Raw genomic sequence first — 25,707 nt, 5'->3', positions numbered from 1 at the left:
TTGCCATTCCCTTCTCCAGGGATCTTTCTCATCCAGGGATTCGACCCAAGTTTCCTGCATTGCAGGCAGATTTTGTTTTACCATCTGAGCCACCAGGGAAGCCCACCCAGAAGAAAAAAAATCCTAAATTAAAAAATACTAAATATAGATAATTCACAAAAAAGCATGGAAAGTATATTTCCATTTTTAAAATTTGGTAATTGTTTATTGAAATATACATAGAAAAAAGTGAACATAAGTATGGAGATGATAAGTTTTCACTGATAACAACTAATAGCATACCAAGAAATAGAGTATCAGTCCTCAAACCGCACTGTGCAGTTTTCCAGTGTCTACCTCCTTCCACCAAGAGTAAGCCCTCCTGACGTCCAACAGCACAGATTAGTTCCACCTGTTTCTGAACTTCATCGACATGGAACCATAGGGTAGCACAAAAGTCTTGCTTTTTTCACTCAGCGTTGAGTTTGGAAGAGTCAACACTGTTCTCTGTGAGTACTCGTAGACTGTTCATTCTTCTTGTATTGTGTTCTTTATGTGAATATACTACATTTTGTTTATACTTTCTCCTCTTTATGGGCATTTGGGCAATTTACAGATTTTTACTATTACGAAGAGCTTTGATATGATATAAAACTTTTTTCATGAACATATGTATGCATTTACTAAGAGCCAGGTTGCCAGGTCATAGTTTTATATATGTTTTGCTTTAAAAGATATAATTTTTCAAAGTGGTGTTGCAAATTATATTCACACTAGCAGTATATTAGAGTTTTGGTTGCTTCAGATTCTTGACATACTTTTTCTATCTTTTTAATTTTAGTCATTCTAATGAGTATGCAGTGATATTTGATTATACTTTTAATTGTATCTCTTAAATATGATATTTTCATAATTTTAAATATTTTCTTTTCCTTTAGATACTCTCTTTGGTTAAATGTTCATTTTTTTGTCCACCTTTTTCCTGAGTTTTCTGTTTTTGTGTTTTTCTTATTGATTTGTAGAAGTTCATTGTATATTCTGGGTACTAGCCCTTTACCAAGTATCTATATTGCAAATATCTTCTCTTATACCTTGTGCTGAATACACACTGTTAGCTAATGCATAAGCATAAGACTTGGTTGCAGTCTGGCTTGCAAGAGGTCGCTTTGGGTTGTGCCCCAGAGGATGAAAGTTTACTTGTGTATTTGCTCCACTATTACTAAAGGTTGTAGGTACCATATTCCCCAGCCCTGTCCTGGTCTCAAGTGCCCTGTCATTGAAGTTAAAACCAGGAAAGTTCAAGAAACAATGAAAAAGGCAAGATCCTTGACGTCTGCTAATGTACTTCATAGTCTCAGGAATATTATAGAATTTAGGATACAAAGTTACATTTAAGAGATATCAGAAAATTAGTGTTTGTAAGAGATGAGTGACATGTGTAATTGAATTAAATGCCAGGTTTTAGGAGACAAGTAGTTCTCAATCCAAGGAAGAAGAGGTTTTAGAAAACTGTCCTGTGTTTGGTGGTAGGCACATGGTATGTTTGCAATCCTGGAATGACAACATCAAAATTGCTATTCCGAGCCCACTGATGAAGGTCATGTGATGCCTTGGCCCAGGCCTTCTATTTGTACCCAGCGTAAGTGCTTTTCTCTGTTATTCTCCTTCCCTCTCTATTTAAATATATGTATCATTAGGGATGCGTTCTGCTGCAGATAGCAGTTGACACTCATGAGTGTTTCCAGTTTTATGAAATGAGAAATGGATGGGTGAGGAATCCAGAGCTCTCACAGAAGCTCAGGGAGGTGGGCTCTCCTTCTTCCTGCTCCGTTCTCTTTGGTGTCCCTTTGTCCCCATGCGCCTTGACTCGGGGTCTCAAGATTCCTGCTGAACCGCTGGAAGAACACGAGTCTTCCAGGTGGGAAGAAGCAAGAGAGCAAAAGAGCTAGCAGGCTAGTTCCTGATAGGTTTGATTCACGGGCACATTCTCTAGAGACTTCCTCCTCTTTGTTATGGCCTGAACCCTGATATATGTCCACAGCTGGCTCCAGAGAAAGCTGGAAAAGAGGACTTTGTTTGTTTGTTTTCTAGCTGCGACTGTAGGGAAGGCAAGAGCAAGGAGGCCTGTGAAAGAGACATGGTCCATGAAGGCCACAGAACCCTCATCTCCCTCCTTTTTCTGTTACATGTTTTCTTTATTTGTCACGATGCAAGTATTAGAGACTTGCTAAAGAGAGCAAAGAACAAAAGCAAAGAACGGAAAAATGTCCATCATTTAACAACAGTCACTGCAGATGTTTTTGGTTCAGTTTGCATCTTTTAGTCACTCCAGAAAACAAGACCAGGGCGCTCGGTGTGCTGTACTTAACGGGTGTTGGTGGTGCATTCTCAGCAGACAGAGAGGTGAATGATGCATACCTGCCGTTATAGCTACATTTATTTCTTCAAGCTTCTGTGTATTATGAGATCAGTAAGTTCACACTGAGGCGTTTAAGTCCAGTGCCGTATTGAGTTTCATTCCACTCGAGCTTTGCCCTTTATCCCTTCACACTTTCTCCAGAGTGACAAACCTGGCTCCTTTTATCCTCCACATATTGACTTACTTGATCCATCTCTCCATAGCTTAGACTTCCCTGGTGGCTCAGACAGTAAAGCATCTGCCTACAACGCGGGAGACCTGGGTTCAATCTCTGGGTCGGGACGATTCCCTGGAAAAGGACATGGGAACCCACTCCAGTATTCTTGCCTGGAAAATCCCATGGACAGAGGAGCCTGGTGGGCTACATACAGTCCATGGGGTCTCAAAGAGTCGGACATGACTGAGCGACTTCACTTTCACTTTAGTGCATTGGAGAAGGAAATGGCAACCCACTCCAGTGTTCTTGCCTGGAGAATCCCAGGGATGGCGGAGCCTGGTGGGCTGCCGTCTATGGGGTTGCACAGAGTCGGACACGACTGAAGTGACTTAGCAGCGGTGTCCTGATGTTACAAAATTTAGATTTTCTTTAAGTAAAATGGTCCGTCTTTTGGAGTGATTTCTTATCCTTTTACATTTAAGATGTGATGCCCCATTGGGATATTTAAAAATATATATTATTTTTTCTAAGCTTTTTAGCATTTAATTATCGAATCAGTTAGACATTTTACCTTTTAATGTGAGGGCATGAGATCTAAGCTACTTTTTTTTTTTTTCCCTTGTTATTTAAATTCCAATTTCCTCTTTTTCCCTTTTCTCATTTTCTCTTCTTGTAGCTTCCCTTTTCTTTCTGTTTCCTTCTGCTTGCTTTTGACTTTTTCAGTCTGGATCTCTATATTTCCCTCACATTCTGCTGCCTGACGTCACAAAGCCTGCCAACTCTGCCCTGGGGCATCCTTTGCTTTCCACTCTGCCATCCCCTGAATGTTCTCTTCTCCCCTTTGTGTAGTAGTCAGTTAGATTTTAGGAAATTGGGTTGAGTCATTCACAGTAATGAGTGCCAAATAAATCAGAGGTATTTTAGGCTCTTCCTAAGAAAGGCTAGGGAAGGAGAACCCTCTGATTGTCTTAAGATCTTCCAGCTCTAGCTCTCAGTGTACAGATGAAGTCAGCAGAATTATTTTTATATTCTTCCCTGTAAGGGGACTCTCCTGCCCTAAACAAAGTGTGACTTGCTACTACAACAGATTTCTGCCCCAGGGATACACTGGTCAGAATACTTAGGCCATATATTTTGCATGTTGGAGAAGGTGAGTCTAAAGATTCCAGAAGCATCCCTGGACAGCTCTCTCAATCCTGCTAGCTCTCTCTCACTCCTCTTCCCCAGATAAACAGAAACATGCTTACTTTGTGTGTTAGAAAAGAAATCACAGATGTGAACTGCCTTATATTTATGTCTCAATATGATACTTAACTCATTTCAGTATAGCAGATTTTATGTTATAGTATAATTTACATTTTCTGAGGTATTTCCAGTCTTTAAAGTTCTGTGGCATAGTTATCAGACTGCAACTTAAAATAAGTAAGGATTAAGGGACTAAAGAGATAAAGATGAGGTTTAAAGAAAATTGGCTGGAAGGACTAAAGGACAGTGAGTAATTTTCCACTCTTTTGATTCCCCAGTGAATGCATTTGTGAAGATCTTTGTTTTAGAAAGCTGCTTATATCCTGAGTGAAGTCAGAGAAAACACTGAAATGATGAGATTATGATTAGGAAATGGTTGGGGATGGGGGGAAAGCCTATATAACATATTTGTGAGCTAAGTGACTTTTGAAAACTGTCTTCAAGGTGAAAGTAATAAGCCGACCATTTGCCAGTGTCTCTGGAACATACTGTCAGCCCTTGATTATGTCAGGGGGCAGTGGTGTGGATAATTAGCAAAGAGTCAGTAGTTCCCTATGCTTTTCTATTAACATGGGCAGGGGAGTGGTTGGTTCAGATTGTTCAGCAGATAGAGGAGAAAGGAAGTCTTTCTCCTCAAACCTTCAACACTTCTTTCTTCTCATTTTAAGCAATAACTTTGTTTCTTATCTCACAGCAGAAAAGAAGTGTTATTTCACAGAAGTAATCTGGAGAGAATTTCTCTATCTTCCTCTCTTCACATTATTCAACCCTTCTGTCTGTCTATACACTAAATCCTCCATTTCATCCTTCACCGTGGATGCGGTGCATTTCTTTCTGTGGCAGCTGTCCCTTTCTCCTCCCCTACCACACTCCTGCCTTTTGCTCTTAAGACCCTGTCCTCTGGTCTAATCAAGGACATTGCTCTAGCAAATCTTTTTCTCTCTTTCTTTATGTTTTTTTTTTTTTTTTTGCTTTTCATCAAATAATTCCAATGAGCAAACACATAAGTTATTTTTTGCTTTCTTAGAAACAGATAACTACAATAATAAAACTCCAAAACATCCCTTCCCTCCATTTTTTGCTCTTCTTTAGAGCAAAACCCCTAGAAAGAGCTGCTCTCTACACTCTGTGTGTCCTTTGTTCCCATTTGTCTTTGAGCTCACCTGATGACCTTGAAACAGCTCTCACGAAGGATATCTGACTTGTATGTGGCTGAATGGGTTTTCCATAAAGTCTTCCCCGGCCAGCCTGTATATAGGAGCCTCCTCCATCACTCTGGATACCCCTGGGCTCCCCGCCACTTTTTTTTTCCCCTCAGCCCTCATCAACGCCTGACTCGCTGTATATTCACTGAGTCAGGATTCTTACTTTGTTGACTGCTGAGTCCTAGTACTTAGAACAGCATCTGTCTCATGATAGGTACTGAGTAAATATTTACTGAATGGGTAGATAGCTGGATGGTAAGGGAGATGAGTGTTTCTTATTTGTTTTTAAAGTTCTAAGGACTGAATTTGGGTTCTGTTTGGGTGGCATCATGGGGAGGGAGAAAAGGATGTATGTGTGGAAGGAGAATGGGGCCAGAACCCAGGTATCACCTGTTTGGCAATCCTTGGAAGGGAAGTCTCCCTGTTTGAGTGAGGATGGAGTGGTGCATGTAGCGTAAAGGTGGATGATGAGCTTTGTTAGGCCTCAGAGTAGCCAGGTAAGATATCCTCATGTGAAGCTGGACAACCCCAGAATTTTTTGCTCAGTCGTAAAGCAAACCTGAGATACACTAGCTAGGAGGAACTGTTCCCAGCTCTGACTGGCCTCATGAATTCTTGAACAAAATCTGTCACAAACTGTAACTTCTTCAATATATATATATTTTAAGATGGAGACTAATAGCCTTTTCTTAAGAAGTGTTTTTGGTTTACAAAGAGAGGCAGCATAAAAAATAACATATTATGTATATGAAAATCAGCAGCTGCAGTGCTGTGAAAATAAGCCAATGAGATTTTTAAATTAAAAATATTCTACTTTCAAACCTCCTGTCTCTTACTATTAAAAAGTTCTCCAAGGCAACGAGCTATCACTATAAAAGCTTGAAATCTGTTTTAATCTTAGCTCTGTTGCAGAACTAATGGAACATCAAAATGGGGCAAAATTTCTTCAGTTTCCTTTCTGTTGAGGATTCTGCACTGGAGTTGAGTTAGCAAACAGAGTCCATCTTCTGTGCCAGCTGTGATCGATTGGTAAGGGCAGCCTCGAGTGCTGTGTGGATAAGCATTGGCGGCCACGCCTAGGTGCAGCAGAAACGAAACCTGAGATTGATTGGTGCTGTCTGCCTTGGGTTTAGGAAAGATGAATGGCAGCTTGCGCGTGTGGTGTCTTTGCTATCTTGGACTTTATAGTCTCTAAGATATTTTTGAGTTCTAAAATTCAATGATTGGGAATGCCTAGTATATTATATGGTGTCTTTGCAGTAAAGGCAATGATAAGATTTTATATGTAAGGTAGTAAAAATACGTTTTAATGAATGCTTTTGGAAAATCTTATTCTCTTTCATAACAATTTCTTCTAAAGGTTCTGGGTTTTATATATTACTCAAAATATTTTTACATTGTGTGCAAGCAGCATATAAAAGTAGTAGCTAAATTTTGCCATAGAAAACTCAAGTTAGCATCAGTTAACATAATTCATCTATATCAGGTTTTAGTTTAATTTAAAATAACCTTGCAGTTTTACCCACTAGTGTGGTTTCTTGATAAGCCCATAGGAGGTACTATTTTAGTGTCCAGTAAACAAAGCATTTCAATTGCAACCTTTTTAAATTACTACAGAACTTCTAGAATTCAGTTATGCAGTCTTAGTTAAGATAAATATAAGGGTGAGATGTAAGGGAGCAAGCATATCTAGAGATATTTAGAGGTAGTTCAGCTTTAAACATGGAACCGTAATTATAATACGAACCTGATCTGCTTCAGTTTATATTTCTTAGAGCAGTTCTTCCTTGCCCACCACCTGCAACATGCCATATAAAATAAGTTGGAAACGTGCAGTCCAGTATACGGATCTAATTTCATCTGTTTCTCAAGAAAAGTATCAAATTATGATACAATTATGTAACTGGATGAAAAGCACCATTATGTTTGGAATATTTTTAGTGCAAAAACCCAAGTGATCATGAAAAAGAAATGTCAATTTATGGAAGTAAGCATGTGTTCGTCATGTAACTGTTAAATGTGTCTTACTCATCTTCAAACTTGGCAGTGAATTTGGCACTTAAGTTCTTAGAATTTTTGAATAGAAATAATTAAAATAGGACTTTGGATAAATGTACTTTCAAATACATTATTTCATATATATATATAATCCTGGAGTTATTTGTGGTATTAGAATCATCTGAACCAATTTTTTCTAATTTCTGATATTTGAAATAATCAAAGGGATTTTTTTTTTAAGAACTGAAAAAGACATTTAGATATCTAACTCAGCTCTCTCACTTTCCTTTCCTCACATTTCTTTTGCCTTATATTTTATGTGATTTCTGTGTTCATTCTGGTCATTTGGTTTTATTTTTGTTTTCCCACTTGTTTGGTCTTGGTCGTATTGCTTTAGAACAAATACAGTGAAATAAGTTAGGTACCACTTTCTAGATGAATCTTAGTGTCGGTCAGACACCTGGTTCAGTGAAGTGTCTGTTAACCTAAGCAAACAGCGGTTTGCCTTCACATCCTGACCATGTTGTCTGAGTTTCGTCTGGACTGGGTTGATGGTTTTTTACTCATACTATGATTTTGCCCTTTTGGAAAGCTGATTTCGTTAACTGAGTCTATTTTGCCTCCTTCACTGTAAACTCTAACTAGTTGCCTCAGGGTGTCTGCGTTGTGCAAATAATTCATGGGCTGGAGGTTGTGCATTTTTATTTTTTATTTTTTGCTGTTTTTACAAAGTAGTCATCTCCTGCTGGCAGGGTCCACGTTGTGTTTGTTTTTCTTGGAGCAGTTGGACAGTGCTTTCTACCTAGTAGGCTCTCAATATTTGTTTTTTAAATCTCTATGTATTCTTTTATTTAAGATATAGGTTAAGAGGTTATACCATGAATTAGGACTTCACCTATGTGATTCTGATATGAATTCCTCTGGAATCTTAGTTTAGTAACTTTGTATGTTCTCAGCTCTTTCAAAGTCTCCCTAAACCATTTTTGAACACCTCGTTATGAGATCTCCTTCCGGGATCGGAGATATTTTTGGCAATTTCAGATATCCTATTCCTTTCCTTTCCATTTTTCTAGATTTATTGAAACTCCAAAGTTATTTTTTCATTGAATATCACTTATAAGCTTTTAGATGAAAATTTCTGAATAAAGGGTACAAAGGGAGATGTAGGTTAAATGTCTTGTTAAATTTCTTCTTGTCATTTTGATGAACCATGAAAGAGGAAAGAAGAGAATTTTCGTATTTAAGAACATTGAAGGAAATGTAGAAGTGGGAATCTTGTAACACCATAGTGATTCAAAACTGGATATAGACATGTCTCTTCATTTTACATATGAGGAAATGAAATTAAAGAAAGACTGAGTTGTCCAAGAAGCATGCATGTTGGTAACTGAAGGATCCTCAGACACCTATTGCAGTGCTCTTTCAACCTAACTGTCCTGGAAGGTAAATCATAGATTGCTCAGATATCCACTGTCCTGGAACGTAAATCATAGATTGCTCAGATGTCCACTGTCCTGGAAGGTAAATCATAAGTTGCTTAGATGTCCACACCTCTCCACCTCAGTCCTTGCTTTCTTTGGTCTAGAGTAAATCAAAAGTGACCAGGTACCTCTAAACCTTTTCCTGAAATCATGAAAAGAGAAACAGTGAAAGATGTGCTGAGATAGGGGTGAGAGACTGGGTAAAGGTGAGTGGTGAGTAATTAAACATGGAAAATTTCATGCATCATGCTTATCTATTATTTGCAGAGGCTTTTTTTTTTTTTTAATTTTTATTTTTTTAAACTTCTCCAAATTGCATGGGCTTTTATAGCAAAGACTAACCATCTCATGACCATCAACACGCCCTCGAAATTGTTTTCTTCCTTTTTCTGTTATATAGGAATGCATTCCAATTTAGGGTACTTTAACTGTCAGAAATATCAGAAAGAGCTTTTGCACTTTATGCAATCTTCCCAAACCCCTCTCCTGTAGACACAGAGTAAGAGCAATTTTGAAGCAATCCTTGGTGTTCTTCCCATTGCCCTTTCACCCAGGATGAGGCTTTCAGCTAATTAGCTCTTCCTGACACCTCAATGAGAGTTTTACTGTGCTCTACCTAGTAAGGTGGATTGGGGGAGGTCACACAACTCTAGCCTTGCTGGGATTTATTTGTAAAAACCATATTTTGTTTAGCTGCTTGACACCTCACATTTCAGTTGCCCGAGTGCTCACAATTTAAAGGTTCCAATGAACTGAAACTTACCATTTTAACTTTAGGTTAGCTTCTTTACTCTGTTTTTGCCTCTTTTCTTTAGATATTACAGGTCCCAAGTCATAGTGAAATCATTTTTATTTTGCTTTTTAAAAAATGTGAAGAAATACTGAATGTCAGGATAGGATCACTGGGTTTATTTCTATAGGCACATTTCTTAAAGATTAAAAGGTAATGAAAGAACAAGAAACTCTTAATATTTCTAGCATACACCATGCTTTGGAAAGGCCGCAAATCAGAGGGTCGTCCATGCTGTGGTAGACCTTCACAGAGGCATGAAGCCAGATAATGTACAATTACGGGCATCGGTGCTTTATCTGAGGGGTCTCTTACAATGAAACTTTTAAACAGGATAATTGTAGACATCTGCTTCACGTTACCTTAGCAGCGACATAGCCATTATTTGTTGAGATCTTCTTAGCTTTTACAGCTTCACACAAAAGGGCATATTGGCAATTCCGTTTTCTATATAATAGGAATACTATGCAAAATACTGAGCTAGAATTCCGCATTGTTGTAGAAATGCTCAATGTCACCAGAGCGATTGACTTGTTCCACCTGGCTTTCAGACATTTGGAGAAGCAAAACATATGTACCTTAATTGCAAAATGTGGGCTTAATGAACATGCAGCCGTTATGTTATACCAAATGCAACAATCGACATGATGGCAAGCTACTTAAGAACATGTCACAATGTTTGGGTTTTAAGAGGTTTGCCTTTGGCAGTGTTTCAGAGAAGAATGTGTTTCTTACATTTGCAGTCCTGTGAGCCAATAATAAAGTGTTCAGCATATGAAGCTGGTATTTATTTTAAATTGCTATGTCAATATTTTTGTTTGAAAGCAGGTTTGATTCCCTGTGTGGACTTTGTTGAAGCCTTCTATCACTGCTTTTTATTTGAGTTTGATTTAGCTTCCTTTCCCCCTGATTTTGTGTTTTGCAGAATAGCTTGCATGAAAGCCTTCTGATTGGGCTCGGGGGATAAAGTTGCTATGTGAATTTCAAAGCCCAGACAATGAGAAAAAGGAGCAAACACTTGCTGAAGGCATCAGAGAAGTGACTGCAATCAAGCAGTGTTGGTTTTGTGACCTTGAAGCTTCCCAGAATAGCTACCACATTGGGAATAATGGAAGCCCTGGATTCAGATGCCTAGGATGACCTCATCACCAACAGCCCCCTTCTTCCTCCTGACATGTCTCCAGGCTCTATGCCAATGTTTAGACGTTAGCAGGAATCCAGAAAATCAGGCTTTTGTTTTCAAAAATACAAAATAAAGGCAGCCATTATGGAATATTGCATAACTGATTTAATCCTAATGTGATGTCAAAACAAATTTCCCCAGTAGTTGAGAGAATGCTTTATCTACCACAGATACAATTGTTTTGTTGATGCCGGGTGCTCTTCCAACAAATGGTTGGGTACTTCTCTTCATGAATTCTCGCAATTCTCCATCCCGGGCACATTTCTGTGGGTAATTAAAATGCTCTTTTTATAACGGCAGTATAAAACAGTATGCATCATCTAAACACACTGAGCTGAAAAAATATTGTATTCATAAATTAAATTGGACATTTTGAAAGGTTAACGCAAAAGCTACTTTGCTTTCGGTGATCAATAAGGAAAAAAGGATTTCAGGTAATTAAAATCTGTGAAGTGAACATTTCTCATTTGGAACCTATTAAAAAGAATATAAGCAGACAGAGGCGAGAGATAAATATGGAAAACAAGGGCTTCAGAAATTTTGTTACATGTTGGCAAGGGGAATGTAACAACATATATTCTGAGGTCTGAAATAATATAACATGTTATTACAGATAATATAACAAATTATACAGTCTATAAATTATGTATGTATATTACTTAATTTAAGCATTAAGTTGCAATTTAAAAATATGCCTGCACTGTATTTTGGACTCTGATTTAGTTCTTGTTTAGGTTTTACTTACTCAAGAGTTTTAACTTGGTACCGGTGTATGGCATGGGTGCAGAATTTCAGGTCCATTCTTGACTTACAGAATCACAACCTGCAATTTAAGACATTCCCTATTTGTGATTTATTTGCATATCAAAGTTTGAGAACAGGGCTTTTGGTGGTTGTCCCACTAAAGTGTGTTGCCCTTTAAAAATTCATGCTTATTTTTTTAGGCCCAAATTAATAGTGTTACCTGGGCTAAATATGAGGATAATAATAAACTCTGCCTGGGTTGTTTTAGAGCACGTGACTGCTCACAATGTGGCAACTAAGGGAATTAAATACTAGAGGTGCCAGACTCCAAATATTACTTCTGGGCATGTGTGTGGCTGTGTTTCTGGAAGAGACTAGTATTTGAATCAGAGCATTGAGTAAAGCAGATGGCCTTCCCCAAGGTGGGCAGGCATCATCTAATCTGTTGAGGGCCCCAAGAGAACAGAAAAGCAGAGGAAGGGTGAATTCCCTTCCTGTCTTTCAGCTGAGACATTCATCCTCTCCTGTCCTTGGACATGAGAAGTCAGCTTCTGGTTCCTGGCCTTTTGGATTCAGATTGGGTTTTATACTCTTAGAACTGCCCGCCTCCCTCCCACCTCAGGTGGGTCAGTTCTTTGATTACCTGCCTAAACTTTTGCCAGATACAGGATGCTAGACTATAAAATTATTTTGCTTTCTCTTCAGTTTTCATATAGCTTTGAGGACACTGAAGTAGCACATGTTCATTTTAGTTTTGATGTAGAATTGCAAAGATGAATTGTTTGCATGGGCTTCCCTGATAGCTCAGTTGGTAAAGAATCTGCCTGCAATGCAGGAGACCCCAGTTTGATTCCTGGGTCGGGAAGATCCCCTGGAGAAGGGTTAGTCTAACCACTCCAGTATTGTTGGGCTTCCCTGGTGGCTCGGCTGGTAAAGTATCTGCCTGCAATGCGGGAGCCCTGGGTTTGATTCCTGAGTTGGGAAGATCCCCTGGAAAAGGGAAAGGCTACCCACTCCAGTATTCTGGCCTGGAGAATTCCCTGGACTGTATAGTCCACGGGGTTGCAAAGAGTCGGACTTGACTGAGTGACTTTTACTTTCATTGTTTGTATGCTAGAAGAGACTGTTTTGTACAAGGGATTAAAATATATGGCTATCACTTTTGGATAACAAATATTTTGTGTGTATATATATATGTGTGTAATTTTTTTTCCCCCAGTGACGAGGAAGGAAGGACCTCTGCTGTGTGCTATGCGTGTAAGGATGATCTATAAAATACATGGTTTAGAGCGCCTAATGCGCATACTGTAATTCAGATAGGCCAGTGTAGAAGTGCTACAGAAGTAGAAGTGACAAGAAGGGCATTAGGTGCTCAGAGGTGATAGATGTCACATCTGGCTGAATGGTCAGGAAAAGCCTCAAAGAAGAGGTAGTATCTGAACAGGACCTAAATGGGATAGGGAAATGATATTCTCAGCCCAGAACACAGCAAGGGTACAGATGCCAAAACAGATTTATTTATGATGTACCCAGAAATATAATGGACATTCAGGTGAAGCTGAATATATGTGAAGGCAAATGGTGGGAGATAGAGGAATCTGATCACAGTGTGCTAAGCATGTGAACTGGATTTCTGGAAGAAGCGTAATTGTTAGTGACAAAAATGGGAGAAAAGGAGTGCTGTAGGGAGAAGTGCAACAGGAAGAAAGGCAACTCTGCCTGAATGCCTGACCGCTGAAGGCTGGCCATGGACAGGTCACACTGAGCAATGAAGAAATGCACGTAAAGTCTTTGTCAGTCTGAGCAAGGTTTCTCCTCCCGAGGGAAACAGGGTATATGTATCAGAAATCAGTGGCCCCATCAAGTGATCAGCAGCCATATAGTTCAGAGTCTAAAGAATACATTGGTCATTTGTTTGGCCCAAATGGATCTAATAAATTGAGAATCCAGAAAACCCACGATTGGGGGTTTTGATCAGTCAAGCTATGATTGATCACACTTTTCAGTTCAGGACAGATGAAACAAGTAAAGTGATTGGCTCTCGTGAACTGGGAGAGGGCAGGTGAGGTAGGGGAACATGGAGACTGGTCTCATGTAGGGAGCACTGACTCAGGATTCAGACAGGGACAGCTATTCAGGTTCGGTCCTAATTCACTGGGTGACTCTCGGCGTCTCTGCATGGGCTTCAGCGTCCTTGGCTGTAAAACGAGGACAGCCTCTATTCCTGGCTGATGTGGATATACTTCACCAAGCTTTCTAGGTCTTTGAAGGTCACAGTGAACAAACAAACTTCAGTTTGGGAGACTGTGCCAACCAATATGATGAGGTGGGAAGCTTACATTGCTTTCTGAGTATCAAGGCAGTACATTTTGTTGAATCGACATTCCACAAGTTGATGCAAATGGAACCATTGCTGGACACTCAAGCGATAGTGGTAGAGTTGCAGAGTTTTCTGCCTTTCTGACCCCTGGACTGCTGAGGAGTCAGAGAAGGGTGGGGGTTAGCAGCTGTGACTGGGCACATCCAAAGGTGACTTTGTAGAACAGGGCATGATGCTGGTCCTTCAACAGAGATGTTCTGCCGCAGGCTTGTGCCTACGTCTGTGAGTCTCCGATGCTTAAACTGCAAGTGTAGCTTTTTGGCATTCATCACTCTGAATATTGTTTAAGACTTTGGCTTCCAAGTGTCACATAGTTTATGCACTACAGGGAATGTCTGCCAATCAAGTCGTATATCTCAGTGGGACGTATTTTTAAATTCTTGTGACCGTAATCACCTCTCATTACAATTTTCTGCAACGTCAACTCTGGGAAGAATGCTACAAAAATAGAAAAAAAGGTTATATTTTCAGAAAATTATTTGCAGTAATGCCAAATGAGTAAAATTCCTAAGTGTTTAAATGTCAAATAAAAGACAATGTTAACCTGACCTTCTTCAATTTTCATATGGAGCCTTATGAAGTTTGGGTAGGATAAAGAGAAAGGTACCTTTTATTCCCAAAGGTTTTTAAAACCTGCCTTTAGTAGGCACTCTGTGTCTTCTCTTTGTAATCTCAGGTTTTATAGTCTCCTTTATCAATTGTGAGAGGTGTGGAATGCTAGTTTATATCTTTCAGAAGGGACACCTGGGTCAACAGGTTGAAAGAACTTTGAAAGTTATTTGTATCTTTGCCAGTCACTGCATTGTGTGAGAATCGCTGTAGCTAGTGTGTAAACTACCTTTGAATAAGAGGCAGAAAATGGAATTTATCAGGGGACAATGCCCTTTGTTTAGAAGGAGCAACAAAAGATGAATAAAAGGACACAGCCAGTCTTCTGTGCTTAGTGTCCCATTTTTCCAGATAAAAAAGGGGATAATATTCAATCTTGCTTGTGCGCCGAGGCCTTTGGTACTTTAAGGAGATGGAGGAAGAAGGGAAATGAAAAAGAACAGAGCAACCAATATGTTCTTGAACTGTGACTTCTAGCAGCTGCATTTGAAAAAAACAACCATTACAGTTTTTTTTGAGTGTACTGTGAGGCTTATCCATTATGTGTGCAAACACAATCTGATTAGTATTTGTTATAAGCTCGTCTTGTCTGCTTTTATTATAGACATCACCTTCAGATGTGGGGCCACTGCAGCTATTAAATCAGGAATATTTAGCTATTATTTGTAATAAATGTCAGCAGGGCTGAACTGCAGCCAGCAGGAAATGTTCAGGGCAGAAAACACACTGACATTCATTCATGCAAATTTGCACCAGTGGTAGAATTAATCACAAAGAGGGAGGGTAGAGCATACAATGCATTTATATTACTGGTTTGGCCAGTTCTCCTTCTTCCTGAATATGAGAGTTATAATGAACAGAAAGCAATCTGCTGACAAATAGTCCCATGTGAAGTACAGGCAGCAAGATTAACTTTCCAAAGCAGGCATGTCTGTGTTTATAGTGAACCACCTTTCCTTCCCTCCACTCTGCCCCAGCCATCTGAGGCAGCTCTGTGGCATCCCTTTTCCTCTTTAAAAGACATGGAGATGTAGCATGCACATAGCTCTTACCTCTTAAAAAAAAATCACAGGGGCACTCCGAAGAACATTCCGCGAACTTTGCTGAGTGCTGGACCAGACTTACCCTATTGTAACTCGGGATGCTACCTCACGCTGGAAGCTATGGCGATAGGAGCTTGGCTCTGATGACTAAGCAACTGTAGTTTACCAAAAAAGAGAACGTTCAAATCCTTTGTAATCTGCTTCTGTGTAAAGTGAGGTGACGGCTCCTACAACCGAATAATCTCCTCAGAGAAGACTGTAATCACCATTATTAAACAAAGCTATTGCTTGAACCAAGCATCAAGGAGTATCATTTAGTTCTCTGAGTGAGTAAAGTTATAAACTTCTGGTTATAAAGCAGAAAAGCATTAGAGCACTTTTTTTTGTAGAAAGGTGAGAAAAATACAAGATGAAAGCATGCTTTAAAATTTTTCTCATTTACTTATTGCATGACATTATTATTCATCAGGAAACAAAAATTGCTGAAAGGAGCTGACAGAAAATGTAGGTGACTTCAAAGATACTAATTCTTCTTATGGTGTTTTAGCCCTATCATTCAAATAAAAACATGAAGAACATGGGATAAAAATGTGCTCGATAAAGTTAACACAGAATGCTTTTACAAGTTGTATACTAGTGTTAATCAAATTTAAGCTAAAGTCTTCTAAAATATTTCATTCATGGAACTCAAAGTAATGCTTCTCTAAAACAGTGTCGGTCTACCCCCATCCTCTTTGCAATCATTTGTACACATGTTTATAGAATGCGTATTATAAACTGAAACACTTATCTTACTAATTCTAATCCCTGATGTGATTATGTTTCTTGCATTATTTTTCTTTGTGTAGGTTTTTAGGAGACAGCTTACAGAAGTCAAATGGAAAACGACATTTCTGTTAATGAAGTGAGTGTTGTACTAAATATAGCGGCTGAATAGAATGACTTGTGCTATAATTCGGGAAATCAGTCGTGGCACCAAGGGAGGTGTTGAACATGGTTTTGCCTGTGGGATGTGTGCGGTAATGATGGAGAAAACGAGAGAAGCTGATGCAGCATTGTGACTTCTAACTTTTCAAAGCTGAGCTACTCTTTTGAACAATGTCCTTGCAGTATAATTATTGATTCTGTGTCTCATTCTACAGAGGATTTGCTGCAGTTATAGGAACATATTAAAAAATAAGGGGAGTATAAATTAATGGCAACAGTAAACATTTCTTTATAGGGAAGGTCAGTATTAGGCAGGTCGATAATTACACTGCAGATACATAGACTGTTTGGCCTTACAAAGGTACTAAAGGTGAGTCAAAATTTGGCTTTGGGTCTCCTAGTGACCAAAAAGAAAGAGCAATATGATTCTTATGTGATTAGAATTGTTGGAAAGAAGAAATTGTACTAGTAATTTGAGGCAGACAGATTCCACGGTGGCCCACATGATTCCTGCCTCCTAGTATTCCTGTCCTAGCTCAGACTCTTCCCCTTGAGTATGATCAGGATCTGTGACTTCTGACTAAGAAGAGTCTGGCAAAGGTGACAGGACACGTATGATTATGAGTGAGGATTACCTTATAGAAAGTTATACCACCCATCTTGCTCAGCTCAGTTCAGTCGCTCAGTCATGTCCGACTCTTTGCGACCCCATGAATCACAGCACGCCAGGCCTCCCTGTCCATCACCAATTCCCAGAGTTCACCCAAACTCATGTCCATCGAGTCGGTGATGCCATCCAGCCATCTCATCCTCTGTCGTCCCCTTCTCCTCCTGCCCCCAATCCCTCCCAGCATCAAGGTCTTTTCCAGTGAGTCAACTCTTTGCATGAGTGGCCAAAGTATTAGAGTTTCAGCTTCAACATCAGTCCTTCCAATGAACACCCGGGACTGATCTCCTTTAGGCTGGACTGGTTGGATCTCCTTGCAGTTCAAGGGACTCTCAAGAGTCTTCTCCAGCACCACAGTTCAAAAGCATCAATTCTTCGGCACTCGGCTTTCCTCACAGCCCATCTTTCTAGGACTCTCAAATTCTCTCGTTTGCTGATTTTGAAGAAGCAAGATGCCATATTGTGAGCCACCATGAGGAGAAAGCCATTGGAGGAGGAAAAGAGCTCCCAGCAAACTGCCCGCAAGAAACTCAGCCCCTGAATCGAGCCTCGCAAGGAATTGAATGCTGCCAACAAGGGCATGAGTGGGTCATTTTCCATTTGAGCCTCAGTTAAGACCACAGCCATGGCTGACACCATATTGAAGTGCTATGGGACCCTGAGACAGAAGAGTTGCCCAACTTGTTCCTGGACTTCTGACCCATGGAAATTGTGAGATAATAAATATGTCTTGTTAAAAGCACTGCATTTGTAGTAATATTGTTGTGCAGCAATAGATAACCAATGAGTAAAAGGAAGAAATCATCTCCAGTTTCTCTGCTGTTTGGATCCTAAAACTGTTCTTTATTACTCATTTATCTTGGGAACCCCCAATTTTTTTTCTCCCAAATCAAATTGCCTGTGTCTCCTCCTCCACCTGCAAACATGCTTCCTTTGATCTAAAGGACAGTTATTTCATATCCCTGTGTCCTCTTCCTTTGCCCTCTTAAAATGGTTCTCTTCTCTACACCCAGGAAAAGTGAGTATTTAACCTCTGGAGAGACTACATATTTTTCTACATGTATTTCTACATGTTTTTCTCTTTCTAAAAGATTTTGATGCTTCTTTAAAAAAATAAACATAGCACAATTCACAAAGTATAAGTATCACAAAAATTTTTATAAGGGAGCTAAAATAGAAAACTCAGATTACACTCATGTGTCAGGCTTTGTTCCAAGTGCTTACATGTTAAGTTTTTACATTAGTAAAAACTTTTTCATGAAGAAAATGGAAGCAGAGAGGTTAAATAACTTTCTCAAAGTCACACATTTAAGTGCAAACTGGAATCCAATTCCAAGCATCCTGGTTTCAGAATCCATACTAACTACTGTGCTTTCCTGCCTCTTAAACGCTATTAGTAGCAGAAGACAGCTATTAGAGTGGGTGCAATTGTGTATAAAGTCTATTTCCCGGTGGTTCTTGCAGTGGATGAAATACACTGCTTATTTAATGTTCATTGTGTTAATGCATTTATGAAGTGGACATGTATCAGCCTCCATATTGTAAAAGAGGATTCACAGAACTGTTTTTGAAGCCATCCTCACCTTTCCAGCTGGGCAAGTAGCTCGTATCATATCCTTATCGGAAGTCCCATTTAAGCTCCAGTCTTGATTAATCTGAATTTTATTTAAAAGGTAGCATTTGCATCTTTTTCCAGTTTGATTATTCTCCACAAAACCACTAATTTAAGCAATGCAGCCAACTGGTATACCTGTCTTTCAGGATGAATCACCTTTGGCCTCCTTTAGCCGTTCGTCCATCTGTGCATTCCTTTTTCATTTGTTGACGTTTTATATAATGTGATGATTAATTTCATGTGTCATCTTGGCTGGGCTGTGGTGCCCAGATACGTGATCAAACATTATTCTGGATATTTCTGTAACAGTTTTTTAACATGAGATTAACACTGTTCCTGAGAAGAACAAAAAAATATTTACCTCACTCCATCAAGAGAAAATTCTGCCAGCAGACCACCTTTGACCTGAACTTTAGCATCAGCTCTTCCTGTGTCTCTGGATTGCCATCCTACTCTGCAGATTTTGGAATTGCCAGCCTCCATAATCATGTGATCCAATTCCTTGAAATAAATCTCCATTTTAATGGTACTGTTTCTTTGGAGAACCCAAGGGCTTCAGGGGAGGTTGGTCTTCCTTTTAGTCAAGAGATGAAAATGAGAGGTTAGAGGCATTCTACTGAGAACATTTTGAGAAATATTTCCTCAGTGGTAAAAGGTGATATAAGAAAGTAAGTTCGTTCTTTTTTCACCCTGGACTTCACCGGCCTGTGTGACACCAGGATCAGTGCTGGTGAGCTTGGAAGGGGAGAGGAAAAGCCACAGAAACCAAGGCTGTGTACTCAGGACTGCAGAGCAGGAAGCCAAGACCTTCTAGGTGCTTGAGATACTGCTTAGCTGCCGAATTGGCCAATGTAAGAACCCTCAGTTTAAAACTTCTTTACATCCAAGATGCTGTTAATAAATATCTATAATGCTTAATCCTAATTGGGTATTAATGGATGCTGTTAACCATAGCATACGTCTCTAGGGATTTGAACAAAGGGACCTGACGTGTAATTATTAGATATTGATTGCAAATCAGGTTACAACGTCTTAAGAATACAAGGTCCACACAGTTAATATATTGGAATGAAGAATAAGGAGTAATGGGGACTCTAGGGTGCCGGGGTCCAGCCCCCATGGATCCAGGGAATTCGAAGTGGGACAGAGTCGGCGAGGATCAGGAAACAATTGCTTAATTAAACATTAATTAAGGATATAAAGAGTGGTTAAATAAGGATAGCTCAGTGAGAAAATTTAGTGGAGAAAAGAGGCTGAATAACTTTGTTTACGTGGAAAGCTAATAAAATTCCAAAATAAGGAATTTGCATCACCTCCATAGGCTGCAGGCGTCCTCCCGTTCTCCCGAAGGAGAGGAGACACTAAGGCCTCCCCGGTCAGATCTTAGAAGCCCAGGCAAAATTAGTAGCCTTGACGAGCCTCCCCACCCCAGATGGGAATTCAGCCAGAAGGTGAGAGAAAGAACAACATGGGGAGACCAAGTTTCGGTGAACAAAGCCCACACTTTGTTTTCCAAAGTAGTTTTTATACCTTAAGTTGTGCATAGAGGATAATGGGGGAAGGGGTAGAGTCATGCAAGGACAGCAGTCCTTGATTCTAATTGAAGCCAGGCTTTCAAACTTATATGCAAAAGTTTAGGTGATTACATCATCTTCTGGCCAGGAGGCCTGTTAACATTTTAAGATCCTTTCTTCAGAAAACTTCTTTTTCTCTAAAGGTGATTATTCTAAAGTCAGGCGCCACCCTCCAAAAGCATTAGATAAAGTTGCATTCCTATAGGGCGAAGGTGTGGTGGGCTATAACAAGAAAAGAATTAACTCAAGGGCCCAAGGTTACAAACATTAAAGCTACTATTTACATTCCTATACACCAATTATATTAATCAATACACTGCCAGGGACACAGCAGGTAAGGGATATGGAAACTTAGCAGCAAACATTGGCCCAACAAGTGAAAAACCCTTCACCAATACAATTTCTAATCAATCTCTAACTGCTCAAAGGAATCTGTATTTAGACAGTTTAGAACATCTCATGCCTCTCACAGTTGGGAGGCTCTGAACAATCATGTGTGGCTGTAAGAACCTATTCAGGCAGGCTAGAGGACTTCCAAAGGAGTTTGTAGGTTGAAACAGTCTTGTCACGCCCAGGAACTTTATTAACTAGAGCTGTAAGTTAACTCTTTTTTCGGAGAGAGGTGGTGGGGGACAGCCCCCCGTAAAGTCAGAGGTGTAGGTGAGAGCACAAAGCAGAAAGTAGGCAGACTCTGGTTTTGGGGGTAGATGCTCGAGAATTTCTAGGGGGACTCCTGAGGCTCCATCCTGCCTTTGCGTATGCCGAGCCTCCTTCCTCATGACCTTTGCCACCGGCGGAGTTCCTCCTGCTGGCTCCCAGCACTAGGATACTTGAAGAGGGTAGAATCTGCTTTATGGGGTGGATACTCAGCTTCTATGAATTGTTACCATTTGAAAATGCAACCCAAGTACGGTCAGTTTTTTTGAATTTGAAAAATCTGTATTTTTCTTTGAAATCTCCCGTTTTTTAAATGTTTGTAATTAATTCAGTTAATAGGAAAGAAAACACTAGTGGGTCAGACAATCAAGGTTGAAGGCCTGAGAGTCCACTTGTGAAGCTGTAGTTTGTAATTTCGGACATGAAATATGGTGAATTTATGCAGATATAATTTCTTGTTTCATTTTATGTTATTTTAAGTATTGATTACCTCTTTTCCCTTGTACTACATAGGTAGCAAGATCAGTGATCTCTTAAGGCTGTTTCTGGATAGTGGTAATAATACCACATTACCCGAGTACAGAATGCTTATCTTCCCATTTGCTTTAAAGCATTATGAAACAGTTATGGTATAAAGTTTATAAGACAGAGGAGTGTAGAACTTGTGTGTTTTTTTTTTTTTTACCATCACTTAAAATGATATCTACTCAAGATACCATTTCCTCTATCAAAATTTTCTAGGATTTCTTATTTTCATTTTGTTTTGAAACATGCTTACTGAATTAGCAACACAGTCCCTCTAGATTTTAAATTCTAATCAGAGGGATACTCACGAATTTCTAGGCAGACTCTACCACCATTTATCAGACACTGGGAAGATTATTTAAGCGTTTAAAAGCTCTTTTTTTCCTCAATCAGTGAAATATGAGAATTAAGAATGGAAATCAGTAACATTCTTTTCATGATATAATGATTCTTGGTTTATAGCAATAGCACACAAACTACATTTGGGAGAGCTGATGACACTGTACTGTCTTTATATTATTCTCCAGCTCAAGAATATTATCTTTTAAATAGCTTGTAATGGGGTCAATCTGTGTGAATCCACCTAAACTCAGACTTTTTCAGAGTTCCAATTTGAATAACATTTCGAGGATAATGAGTTCCATGTGTTATATAATCAACAGGCAATGAAGTACTTCTTTTATTTTTTTGCAAATATGGATTTTTAAAAGGAACAACAAACATAAAAATATTTACATAACTTGTCCTCATGGGTGAGACTATGATATCCATCCATAATTTCTTTGCATAATTAAAAAACCTCATTATAGCTGTAAAGGTATAATGAAATGGAGGTAGTGATATTGCTGTTATACACTGAAGTGATGGAAAAAATAGCAGTAACAACATTACATCAGCATGATGGTATGTATCAAAAGATGACTTATGCTTTCTCAAGGTAATAGGTTCCCCAAGCAGACTCCAAACACATTCTGATTTTTCTTTTTGATTTACTTGTTTCTCTTTTCAGCCTCTTAGCTAATTATGCCAAATGTTATATACCAATCTTCTATGTGAACAGAACAAATATATGTTAAGCAGAAGTTTCTTATTGAATGTACAAAATTCAATGACTGACAAATATGACCTAACTTTTTAGGAAAGGAGAATGAAATGGAAATGCTTCCAACACCGAGCTTCAGTGTTCATAATGAATTGAAATATAATCTGGTTTTCATCAGACATAGAATTCTCACCTGCTTGAGAAGATTTTTTGTTACCTGCAAACTTTGATGTCCTCCACTGCACATTCTACATGTTTAATGACCACGCTTGTAAAGTAGAATTTTTAAAGAAACCCTGCCCAAATCGGTTCATTGTGAGATTGAAATATTTAAAAAAACATTTATCCTTTTCTGGAGTTACTTTTTCTATATAAAGGATTAGGAGATTTTTAGAGTTCCTAGAAGCAGTGGGGATGGAAGTTTTGTGTTTATTAAATCTAAGTTTGAAGCTCCCACACTTAATTCCTCAGCTGGCATTTCTAAACTAGAGCATTTATGTTTGTTAAAAATTGATTTCTACCGTGGCCAAAGTGTTGATTTATTTTTCTTTGTATTCAGCCATTCTTATGAAAAGAAATGAATTTGAAGTGTTTTTGAGAAATTCATATAGTACATTCACTTTATTTTTTTGGCAGCTGTGATTTCTCTGGTTGTTCGAATATGACTTAGTGATCCCAGTGACTGTGATCTGAAAAGGTCCTTAAATCTTCTGAAGTTGAGGTAGGAAATGTATCAGGCCTTATTAAGAAGTCACCTGTGTGCTATATTGATTTGTTTAAATTGCTTCTCAAATTATGGACAGCGTGATACATGCAAACATCACTGAGATCGGATTATATTTGGATGAAATTAATTCATTTTGGTAGTAGTTATTGTCACAGCTATTTTCTTATACTGTGCCTCAAGTAACTGTCCTTTGGTAAATTATTTAAAATGCAAACTTTCGTCTTCATTCTTATTGAAGGCATATGTTGAGTGAATTGTGCTTATTGTTAGTTACTGATGTCGATCTATGGTGTGTAACAAACTAGGAATCTCTCCTGGGTCAGTCTTTCCTGTCCACAGCCATTGCTAAAGAATCTGACTTGTGCAGATAATGGATTCCTGCCCTCTTGATTTGGCTGATTGGGAAATACAGGAATAATTAATGATTAATAAGGGGAGCAAAAATTGAAAGATGTCATGGGATGAGTAATGATCACAAGCCAGAGGTCTGAGGAGGCAGAATTATGAGCAAACAGAAGTTACGAAGAAGAGAAAGCTTCGTCTCTAGTTGTATGAATGGAGATAGGTAGCCTAGCTGAGCTAAATCCAGAACACTGGTGTGAAGATTCTACCACATTACAGGGTTTTTATTGTCTGGGCTCCAGACTGTCCTGGGTTTCAGTAGCCATGGTCATGTATCCCCACAGCACACTTCCTGCTATAAAGTTTGTCTCTATTTCTTTTTTTTTTAATGATTAAATTTATTTGCTTTTAATTGAAGAATAATTGCTTTACAATATTGTGTTGGTTTCTACCAAACGTAAACATGAATCAGCCATATGTATACTGTTTCCCTGTTACTTTCTCCATACATCCCACCCTCTCCTTGACATACAATGATAACTAATTTTTTTCTAACAGCAGAACCAATTCCTTGAGTGAACTAGTTTTTAGCTCCCTAATATTTTGAAGCAAATGAAATCCTGTACACTTGCGGCAACGGTAGGGGACTAAAGTGTCTGTCACTCTTCCCTTGGTTTTCCCAACTCCCCATCGTCATCAGCTGAGACAGTTCTTTAGAGTCTAGTCTCCTCTTCCTATAGTTTAATCTTTGCTGATCTGAAATAAAGATACAAGCAAACCCATAAACAGGTGGTGAAAGGAACAGGGGGACTTAGACACACAAAGGCATTTATTTCTCTTGAGTCTGAATCATTATTTCATTATGATTTGTATCATGATTATTTGGCCGTGAGACCTCTTCTTCTCAAAGTGCTTTCATTCTTCCCATGATCTCACAACATCTGTGTTTAATGATAAACTTGACATATCCAGCCTAAACCACTTCCTTGACCCCTGTACTCCTCTGGCCAGTTGTCTTCTGATCATGCCCTCTGTGTGGCTAGTAGGCATCTCAGAAAGTAGTGGGAAAATGAAGTCCTTACACAAATCAATTGTGCAGTTACCCTGAATGAAAGAGAAACCAAGACTGGCAGCCAGTAGTGTTGGATCTGGTAATCTGACTAAAGCAAAGCATCGTCAGACATCACATTAAGTTAATATTGAGTTTAATTTTTTGCTTGTATAGCTTTGATCATATTTGATTCATGTGTTTTTATATTCAGGTAAGGAGTTTATATTTGGATTTATGTTTAAATATTTAACCTACCAGAAACATAATTGAAATTATTACTGGTAATGTATGATGGTTTCTGTTCCTCTAAAATAAAAAGTTTGTCCACGAGAACCATTGACTGACACCATTATTACATGTTGTTAACCCTGTTTTATGTGAGCCAGTAGGTGGCTCAGAGGGTAAAGCATCCGCCTGCAATTCAGGAGACCAAGGTTTGATCCCTGGATTGGGAAGATCCCCCTGAAGAAGGAAATAGCAACCCAGTCCAGTATTCTTGCCTGGAGAATCCCATGGACAGAGGAGCCTGGTGGACTACAGTCCATAGGGTTGTAAAGAGTCGGACACGACCAAGTGGCTAACACCTTAACTTCACTTTCAACTCTGTTTATGTTGTTCAGTGGAGAAGGCAATGGCACCCACTCCAATACTCTTGCCTGGAAAATCTCATGGACAGAGGAGCCTGGTAGGCTGCAGTCCATGGGGTCGCTAACAGTCAGACATGACTGAGCAACTTCACTTTCACTTTCACTTTCATGCATTGGAGAAGGAAATGGCAACCCACTCCAGTGTTCTTGCCTGGAGAATCCCAGGGAAGGTGGAGCCTTGTGGGCTGCCGTCTATGGGGTCACACAGAGTCGGACACGACTGAAGTGACTTAGCAGCAGCAGCAGCAGCATGTTGTTCAGAGTGGTCTTTTATTTGTTAACATCCTAATAGCAAAACTTTTTTTTTTAATCAGACACTTTTAGAAGGGGAGCTGTATGTTTTTGCTAAATAAAGCAGGATAAATTGATGAGGCTTTTTTGATGTGTAAAAGAAAAGTGCTCTTTAAAACTGAACACAAATATATTTCTTACATCCATTTCATTTTTTACTATCGCCATGTTTTAGAAGCTGGTGGTTATGATGATAGTGTGTGTTGGGTGTCATTTAGTAATACGATTAGAAAGTTTAAAGGTTAATTTTTGAGATGTCATTAAATGCCACAGCTTCAAAATATACTGATTTGCTGAAAGTATTTGGTTTAACTTATAGCTGGATATTCTTTTAGGAGTGCATGCTTTTGTTGATACTAAAAGACATTAGTTTACCTTTGTTTCCACCTCTCCCTTATTAATAACTGTG

At 39.0% G+C, this 25,707-nt stretch overlaps 3 long non-coding RNA genes across 4 annotated transcripts in view; 1 reads left to right on the top strand and 2 right to left on the bottom strand.

The window, feature by feature from the left end:
- LOC112586805 overlaps positions 1-10,793 on the top strand; it is a 64,712-nt gene extending 53,919 nt beyond the window's left edge. The window contains exons 1-2 of one of the 2 annotated variants that reach the window (XR_006553136.2): positions 973-1,618; positions 10,200-10,793. This is a non-coding gene — a long non-coding RNA (uncharacterized LOC112586805). Of the gene's footprint in view, positions 1-972; positions 1,619-10,199 lie in introns of those variants that run through there. The other variant, XR_006553137.1, reaches the window with a different exon arrangement.
- On the bottom strand, positions 10,545-11,368 carry LOC123334967. Its single transcript, XR_006553138.1, has 2 exons — positions 11,203-11,368; positions 10,545-10,721 (listed from the first exon to the last, which is right to left on the bottom strand). It is a non-coding gene; the product is annotated as an uncharacterized LOC123334967 (long non-coding RNA).
- Positions 11,369-13,883: 2,515 nt separating this feature from the next.
- On the bottom strand, positions 13,884-19,879 carry LOC123334966. The gene is made up of 3 exons (XR_006553135.2): positions 19,756-19,879; positions 18,804-19,016; positions 13,884-14,019 (listed from the first exon to the last, which is right to left on the bottom strand). It is a non-coding gene; the product is annotated as an uncharacterized LOC123334966 (long non-coding RNA).
- Between the last annotated feature and the right edge of the window lie 5,828 nt (positions 19,880-25,707).

The sequence above is a fragment of the Bubalus bubalis genome, chromosome 9, assembly GCF_019923935.1.
Source record: "Bubalus bubalis isolate 160015118507 breed Murrah chromosome 9, NDDB_SH_1, whole genome shotgun sequence".
NCBI classification, from domain to species: Eukaryota; Metazoa; Chordata; class Mammalia; order Artiodactyla; family Bovidae; genus Bubalus; species Bubalus bubalis.
This window is presented reverse-complemented; position numbering and strand designations above follow the sequence as displayed.